The sequence below is a fragment of the Charadrius vociferus genome, unplaced genomic scaffold (assembly GCF_000708025.1).
Source record: "Charadrius vociferus isolate BGI_N301 unplaced genomic scaffold, ASM70802v2 scaffold199, whole genome shotgun sequence".
Classification (NCBI taxonomy): Eukaryota; Metazoa; Chordata; class Aves; order Charadriiformes; family Charadriidae; genus Charadrius; species Charadrius vociferus.
Window position 1 is genome coordinate 1,214,804 of NW_009650091.1, and position 9,603 is coordinate 1,224,406.

The window sequence follows — 9,603 nt, forward strand, 5'->3', positions numbered from 1 at the left end:
ACCTTTTGTAATTCCTAACATTTTTTTTTTTTTTTTTTTTTTTTTTTTCCTCTTTTTAAATAGTAGGGGCATGTTGCACAACCGACCTGAGGGTGGTGGGAAGAACAAAGCGCTCGCAAAGCAAACCGAGCCAATCAAGCTAAGCACATCACCCTCGACACCCCGAGACACACTCCCAAATTTTTTTTTAGAGCAAGTCAGAGCCAGAAACAAAAGCCTGCCTAAACACAAAGCTCGTCAGAGCGCAAGGGGAAAAGAAATCAAACAGGATACGTCATCCCTGGGTCTAATCCAATTTCTTTCTCAAAAAAACTCCTCTTAACGAAAGTTAAGTTTGCGGGGCTGAACTTCTCGTGCCGCCGGTGATCAGCCTCTGTCACCTCTATGTTCCTTACCTGGAAATCTCTATAAGGGACCCGTCCCTGCCTAAAGAATACGTACAACCCCCTTGTTGCCCCGAGTTGCTTAGCAACACACCCAAATCAACCTAAGGAAAACCCAGGGTTATTTCCACAGCGCAGTAACTTTCACACACGCAGCACGTTTCTGGGATGTCGGTAAGCAACGCCACAACAGCACTTCCCCTTAAGAAATACGATCAACGTTTACAGCCACTTTGTGTGTGTGATCCGGCAGGAGGAGGACAACACCCCAGAGCACGGGATCTCCAGCGGCTCAAGAACGAGGAAAGGGGGGTTTTGTGTTACTGTAGCGCTTCCCTGACCAGATAAACAGGTAATCGGATGCATAAATACTTTTGTTTCACGACCTGATCATTCAAAATTCAAACCAGAGAAATTAAACTGTTAAAAAGAGGAGCATTCTCATAAAACAGAGAAAAAAAAATAAATCAATAGCCTTCAAGCACTTGTAACCTAATTGAGGGACAGCCTGTGCAATATATGCCAAAGGGGAAAAATCCTTTGTAGCATAACTATTGCAGCTGCTCGTGGCTTCAGATTAGATCAGTGCAAGGAGGAATGATTACTGCAGTTACTGCTCTTACAGTTACTGCTTAATTAGGACCTAGGATTGAGGGGAGAAAAAAAAAAAAAAGATAGCAGTTAAAACATTTTATCATGTGAAAAGCAGGCACTGAGCTCAGAGCACTACTGTGCTTTCAAATATATGTGAGAAAGAGGAGATCCCGGAGTATCAACACACTGCAGCTGTAAAACTTCAGTGGTTTTGAAGCCTCGTTATTTTCAGTGATAATTCACCTGTAATAATTTGCACTAAGCTAAAAGAAGACATAAAAAAAAAAAAAGAAGCTTATCTGGTTTAAATGCACCCAGGTAAAAATCACAGTGATTGTAGCGTTTGACTACACACTGGTAGTGCTCGCCTATTTTCCAAACGCATCCTACTTCTCCCTCCATCTGCGGATGCGCACAGCAGCTCATCCCTCCGTACGGCTCACGCTCCCCTTGTCACCGCACTGTGTGCCCGACATTTCGGGGAAGCCACTGTCCCTCCAGCGCCTGCCATAGGTGACCGCACGGACCGACCATGGGCAGGACCTCCTCTGGTCACCACACAGTCCAAACCAAGCCGATTTTCATGGCGCCAGTGACACGCAAAGCTGCGAGTAGGTGGCGTGCTGGGCAGAATGGTTTTCCTCTGTTGTACGATTCACAGGCTGCCCCCCGATAAGATTATAACAACCTGAAGTGAGTAACTAGATCAAATCAAACCAGGAAAAAACATTAACCACAGAACTGGGTTGGGCTGACGACCTTTACTTTAATTTTCAAAGGCTGTTTAATGAAGAAACACATGACATCTTAAAACATCTAATGCTTTAAGGTAATTATTCTTAACTAATGCTTACCCTTTATTTGCATGGGAAGATGGTTCCAAGATCAAACCAAAAGCTCAGTAACCTTCCAGACAATCCCGAGGCTGGTCCCAGCAATACGGCTGTCTGCATCAGCTATTCAGTAAAAACACTGGACAGCATGATGGCTTTCAGATTTCATTTGACCACTAGCCAGAAGAATGCATGTTTGCCCGTTGGCCATAGCTATTAACTCTCCCACGCAGGGAAAAGGGTGCTTGCTTCTTCTGTGGTATAGGGATAACACGCATGCAAAGCTTAGGATCATGTGAAATTCCCCATGAAATTTCTAAGGGGAAATAAGGCAGGCTGGATGCAGAAAACTCTTTTTCCTAAATCCTGGCAGCTTGCTAGTGATCACGCTATTTGTAGCTTCCCAGTGAGCGTTGTTGCGTATGCCGCTTCTCAATGGTATCTGCTAAAAGTAAACAATAAAATAGGAGCACTTTTTCTCCTTTAAGTTCAAGCCTTACTTCCAGCTCTCAGTTCCACCCAAGATAGGGAATACTAATTTGGTGTCGGGCGATTATTTGTTATATTCTGGAAATTTCACGGGAATTCTCCATCACCTGGGCCCAGTCCCGACGAGAGCACGAAGCTGGAAGAGGCCCGTTACTGTCTGCTGCCCCCCGTTATACAGTACACTCACAAAATCTGTTCTGATTTTTTGTGGTCCACCTGCCACTTTCCTTTGAATTATTCATCGCAGAGCAAGGACTGTGGTTTCACTATGCATCCACAACACACCACGCTCAGTGTCTTTTCAGAGTGCTCTTCCAAAAGCGCAGGGCTTAACCTGTCCAGCACTCAGAGAACAGCCCTGTTCTTCCATAAAAATCCCCTCTGAAAACAGAACAAAAAGGTACAAGGTGCAATTTTCTTTAGACCAATGAAATTATTTGAAGCAATGTTTCTAAAAACGGTGCTCTGAAAATAAACCTTCAACCTTTAATGGCAGCTGGCACTGTGCACAGCCTTTTATTGTTTCTCTCTCGTTGGTGTCTGTTGGGGGTTTTTTTCCCCCAAATTCATCGACATTTTCTCCCAAACAAACATTTTAAACCATAACTGAGATAGTCACTGTGAAATGGTTTCCTTTTAAATCTTCCCATCAGCCCTGAACTCACTATCCACTGTCTGTTTCAAACAGAAATTCTCACCGGCCAAGCCTGCAAGTCCTCCTACGCCTGCACCTTTCAAAGAGCTGAGCCACTAGCCCAAGGAGCCAGCTGTCCATGCTGGTTGCCTGCTGCCATCCGTGGGCTCTGGTGACCAGGACCACCTGCTCTACTGGGACCTTTCATGGTGCGTATGACATAACCTTTCTGCCGACTGCACCGTGCTACTCCAGCAAATGAAATACTCGAGCATCGCGGGGAGTAACGATACTATGGTGTTTCACACTAGTAGAGCTTGTGCCAAATACCTGGACACAGCTGTATCCCCAATTCCAGAGAATCTACAATTTTGATATTTCCCCTAGGAAATGCTACGAAACAGACACACACAGCGCGCATTCTCCTTTATGGGAATGCTACAATGCACACACAGCAAAGTGAAGGACCTCAAATTCAAGCCTGGACTTGAGTTCCCGCTTCTCAAGCCCACAAAAACTCCTTAATTTCTAGGTGTAGCGAGCATACCTTGATAATCCTTCCGGGCATTTGTATATCAGCGTATTGCATCGAGCAAATCCAAATCACAAGCCAAGCCTGCAGGCCACACATTGCCACACTGACTGGAGACACGGGAATAAAAAAAAGGAAGTATATCAAGACTGAAGAGGCGAGGAAAGCCTCAAACTCTTTTGTGTGGGTGGCATGGCATGAAAATGTTGTTTAGAAAACCAAGCTGAGTCTTCTCTGCATAATGCCGAGCTGTTCGCGAGCCTCAGAAAGCAGCCCCGTAGGAAGGCAGTAGTCTGGTTTCAAATGTCAAAGGAAGGCAAAATACCTAAAAGTATTTGTTTCATGTAGATAATCCAGTATTGAAAAGTTTTGACTGGGGATTTTCTGCTCCTTTTGTAGTGTTGAGAAATAGTTTAATAGCACTGGAGGGAAAAAAAAATAATAATCTGTAAGTAATTTAAGAACTAAGGTGTCGTTGCCAATTAAGTGAGAATAGTATCATCATGAAGTACACAAAAATCTGAGTAGATTGGGACAGGTTTTTAAGTTATAATGCAAACCTAGAACATGTGAAAAGACTAAAACAATTTGTTATTGTCTCTACTACAGGCCAAAGCTAAAAATGGAATTACTGAGAATGTTGGGGGGAGTGTTACTTTGTAGTCAGAGACTCACAAATTACTTAATTATTTTGCATTCCAACTTGCGCGGGATACAGAGAAGATATTTAGAAGAAAAACAAAAAATGAGAAGGAATGAAATACACATCAGAGGCTTTAAAAATACGACAAAATCCTATAAGAAATCCAAAAGCAATTCAAATGCTTTTTCTTGTATTTTCAGTAAAAAGCTTCCAACAAAATGCCTATGCAGTCAGCAAATAGAAATCCGGTTCCAAGAAGACTGCAGAAAATGATAGCAGTTGAGAAAGCAAATACTTCAGAAAGTTTCCTTGTCTCCAATTTGCTGATAGCCGCCAGTCAATTTTCAGATGGAAAAGAAGAAAAGAAAAAAAGAAAAAGGGATTTCAGAAATCCCCCTATTTTTCTCACTATTAAAGCTTTATTTCAAAAGGTGTGATGATTTCAACTGAATGGTTTGACACTTTAATGATTTTTTTTTTTTTTTTTTTTATAAGCAGACAAGAATCATTAGCACCTGGTACCAAGCAAGAAAGCTCCACATGAGAGAAAGCCAGTTCTTACTGAAGCCCTGTGTATGTGAAAACATGATTCTGTTTTACAACATCTCATTTTTCATATTCAGGATATATGCAATTATAACCTAAGCAATGATGTGCATAAATATTATTCTTGACTTTTCTGTGTTTGCACTTCTCATCGGCAGAGTAAGACAACAACTTGCAGAGTCCCTATGTTATTGTTCCTCAGTTTTTGGATGCAAACATTGAGATACCCCACGGCTTTCAAGAAATCAAGCCCTTAGGGTAAATTTCCATCAAAACTGCATGTGCCAGGTACCTGGCATAATGGCAAGATTGCTGTCGGCTTCACGAGTCAGGATTTCACTTGAGCTGTCTCAGGCTAGGCTGGGCATGTGAACAGAATTAATCAGCACTTCTGAAAAAAAAAAAAAGTAGGATTTCTAAAATAATAAAATCAAGATAGAGACAGAATTAGCATCTAGAACGTTTTCTTTCCTAGCTCATTTCTCCGTTTTTCCTGATGAGAATTTGTCGCACTAGATAAAAAGCTTATAATGTGAAGAAATCATTCAATTGCCTAGCTTATTAAATTTAGGCTTGGCTATTTAATTACTCTCTGTTCACTTTTGTTGTATTTTTTCATATAATGTATACAGTACCATGTATACCAGAACCAGGATCCTGGGGCATTTGCCTTACTCCTCTATTTGGGCAGGCCCTGGACTGTGAATCGTGTTTTCCCCCTATGAGTCAAACCTTTCTTTTTTTTTTTTTAAAGGATTAACGATACTTATTCCCAAATCACAGGTGTGACAGAGATTCAGCCAATGAATTCTGTTATCAAAATAATCTTTCCAAAATCTCAGACAGGGGAATTTCAAGAACTTAAGCAAAGTTTTAATTTACTGACAAGTCTACGTGGAAGTCTTTCAGATCACTTGTCTTAACATGAACTCCAGTTCCTTATTCTCACCTGTAACAGAAGGTCACCCTTCTTTCCTGTCAGGTTTAGCAAGCTCATTTCCCTCCTGTTGCATACAACTTAGACTAGATGGAGGACACATTCAAAGTTATTTGATTTTTTTTCTGAAAAAGAAAACTCCGTTCTTACCCGAGAATAATTGTAATGGGATTTTTGGTTCCCTTCTCATTCCTCTCTCAATTGCCAGATGCAGCAATAGTTGCATCTGCGGATTTCTCTTTTGGTTCATTTAATGTAGCTTTTTGTCTGGAGACCAAAAAAGTCTTGGCTGCGGCTTCTCGCAGGTCATGAACGCAATAAGGTCAGGCTCCAGTCAATAAACTGCCAGGTGGTTAGGGCTTCTTTAGCGTCAGCAGCGACGGCACAACACGCGCATCGAGAGAGATGGACAGAAGAATCTCAGTCAAGGGTTGAAGCGGTGACAGAGCTTACCACAAGAAGGGATTAAACCGCAGAAAAGCAAAAGCACGTGTGTGCAGAAATGCTTCGCTGGTGATTGATGGTCAATCATTCACACTGTCACCGTAATTTAGCATTGAAACGCGGCCTATGGATCCTACAGGGAATCATTTTATTGGCATCTAAACGTGCATACTATGTCTTCTTGAAGTATTAAAAACTCCATCAGAAAGAGCACTCGTTTGGAGGACTGCCAAGGCGCTTCAGCAGTTTGTACCAGTGCAGCTCCATATATTATTCCCACATTTCAATAGAAAGAAGCGTCTTAGTGCTGAGGTCAGTCTCTGTTTCTTCTTTGAAAGCAAAGTTCCTCTTTTCTACCTTCACAATATATTCTTCAGAGACACTGTCTGCTCAAGCGTAGTAATTTTGTTGTGTTTTGTGATGCCTGTAAGAAGATTATGAAGCCAATGTAAAGCAGACACATGCATCGCATGGGCATGAGGAGGGTATCTCTGTCTTGTCTGCCCTAGACTTTAGCATTTCGTGCAAATCAGTTACCATGTCAGAAATCTGCCCTCTTCCCCCCTCACCACATTTGCAGGGAGGTACAGGTCCAGAGCCTTAGAGAAGTCTCCAGGACAACAAAAAGTAATGACATGGATTTCTAAGTACATTTCAAATTCACGCTTCACATAAAAGCTTACAAGCAACCCACAGCTCACACCCCGCTGCGTACCATGTACCAATTCCAGCCTTTTTCCATCCCTCCCACATTTAATCTAGTCCAAAAATTAAGAGAGAAAGCTCTTCTATCAAATGCCTCAGCTTTTATCACAGGCTCTTTTTACAACAAAACAGACACTAATTTCAGCATTTTTTCTTCTTAGTGTCTTGTTTGCACTTCAAGGAGAAGAGTTGAGAGGACTCTATAAGAGAATGCTTTGAGGACTCCCGCCTTAAAATAAATTGATATAACCAATACCACTCACACTTTTCCAGAGGGTCCAGGACGCTCACCACAGGGATGGTGGTAGAGAGGGGTTCAATGGGACAAAAGATTTCCACTCCTCTCTCACATACGTGCCGCTGAAATTTGGAGCCAATGCATAAAGTAGAAAATTTATAGTCAGCTGTCTCTATAGCAAAAGCAAATCTTCCCCGTTGCATAACCTGTCACACACAGAAGTACTTCCCTTAAGTACACAATCCTGAGTATATAGATATCTCCATTACAAGGCATCCCATCAGCTTTATGACTCAAAGTACAAATCGTACTTGCGTAAAAACAGTACATGAAGTTAACTATGGTCATTTTCAAGTTGCACAATACCTCCCTGTAAAAGGTACTACTTCTGCATACGGAAGGCTCGAAGAGGGACTACAGAAAGGTGCTGCACTGTAAAGCATGTGAATACTTACTGGAGGACAGGTCAAAGTACCAGAGAAGTTTAAGTCAGGGGAAACTTGACCTGCTCCTATATCAATTTCTATTCAGGTTACACAATGCAGGCTTTTATTTATTCTTAATTTAAATAAAAAATTGGAATAAATGTTTATTTGGACAGTCATATAGTCTAAGCAGAGAGATGACGCTAATCATCTGAGTGTATATTTTTTATTAATAATTAATCAACTTCAATTTATTAAACCCTTTCAGAGAAACTAGGGAAAATATCCCAATTCGGTTCTCTGAAAACAACATAGGTTTAAAGGCACCTCCTCAGACATGACAGTAACGAGTTTGGTACCTGAGGGATATCTTGCCCTTAGTTGTTGCTTTATTTTCCTTTTTTCCCATTTATTTCTCACCTTTTCTCCCACTTAAAGCACACTCTCTAAATTCTGAGCTAAAGTAGGAGCCGTTCAGAATTTCCTCTATTTTTCCCATTTTTTTCCATGCCTCTTTCCAGGGGGCAATGAATGCCCAAGTCTTAGCGAAGCTCCATGAATAACGAAAAATTTGCTCTTTGATCCAGGTACCCATCATTATCCCAGATAGCTCAGGTAAACCTGCACTAAGCAAAGCAGTTCAATCCAGAGCTTTTTATTGTTCTGCCCTCCCCTCAGGCTATGTCAGCCTTGCGCGTTGGAGGAGGACTCCACCAGCTTTGTGTGTCCATGCTAATGCACAACCAAAGCAGAAACCTCAGTGGGGTAACAGCAGTTACCAGATTGCCTTTTGGCTTTGGTACCATTTCTTAAGCCAGTCTGGGGGGCTGCCGCATCTGCTGCCCCTCCAGCGCAGAGGCAACTTGATTCAGGGTACAAAGACAGGAATTTCTGTTTTTCTCTAGACAACATGGCAAGGATGAGTAATATCGTTAAAATAGGAACTACTCTATTACAGGTAATTTGGGAGTAATTCCACTGATTCTCCCCTTCCACTGGTCCTCCCCTTCCAAATGGGAAAGGCTTCATTGCTCTTTTATCATCAAGGAAGAACAGAAGAGGCGCTAACAGTCAAAATATCAAACAGTGCCAAAAGATCCTATAGCCAGAGTAGAGGGGTTTTTTTTTTCTTCGTACGGACAGCCTTGCTAATCTTCACAGAATGGAGGATATCACCACGAAGCACAGTGCAAAGGACTGGAAGGTCAAAGTAGTAAAGAATTTTATTTTATAGAATGTATTTCACATTATATTTCTAATATTGCTTCTCCTGACAAAAGCTATTCTGAACGCACAGGGAGACAAAATAGAAATTCAACCTCCTGACAATTACTCTGTCAGATAACTGGAAATGAGAAACGATGCTCTGAGCCACTGTCCATCTTCCCAACTCTCCCTTCATCTCCCCATGAAGGGTACAAATTCCACTTTTCCTGGAAGAGCTCCCTTTCCTCTTGTCTTCTAGACCACGTATTTGGGAACCTCTGCACCAACATAGTGGAGCCACAGTGACAGAATAGTCTCTCCAATATTTGGGAGAGCTTTTTACATACCCTTTTTTAATTTTATCTTGTGATCTTATCCTACCCGAGCCTTATCTATCCAGATATACAAAATCCACCTCCATAAGCTTCAGTATCTCCTGGTAAGTGAATTCATCTTGCTCAATCTGAAAATGAAGTAATCTTCCCACTCCAAACAGTCCAACGTGTCGTGTGCTTGGTCAGTATGTTTTCTTTTGATTTAAACAAACGATACAAATGCAATTTTCAATCATTTAGGTTAAAGACTGAAGCTAAAACTCCTCACCTTGCATACTCCGGGGGCAGAACTTCTCCCATAACCTCTTATGCTACGCTGAGCACAATAAATTCAAATGACATGAAATTGCAATATGTCCTGTCAGAAAGAAAGCTGCAGCTCCTTGAGGGAAAAGACCCGTACATTTTTGTTTCCTCTCGCACGGCCTTGCATTTACTTCCTCTTCTCCACTTCTGATAATTACTGACTTGGGAGGTTGGAGAGCAGAGAGAAAGGTGGGGAGAAGAGCCAGAAATTGTGCCAACCTCTGGTTTGAAAAAGTTGTTTTCTTCTCTATTTTGGCAGTAAAGTTTTGCATTAGTTTTCTTGCATTCCATAACTGTAGCTATCACCGACTTAGTTTATAAGGGGAAATTGTCAAGAGTATGCAAAAGTCATT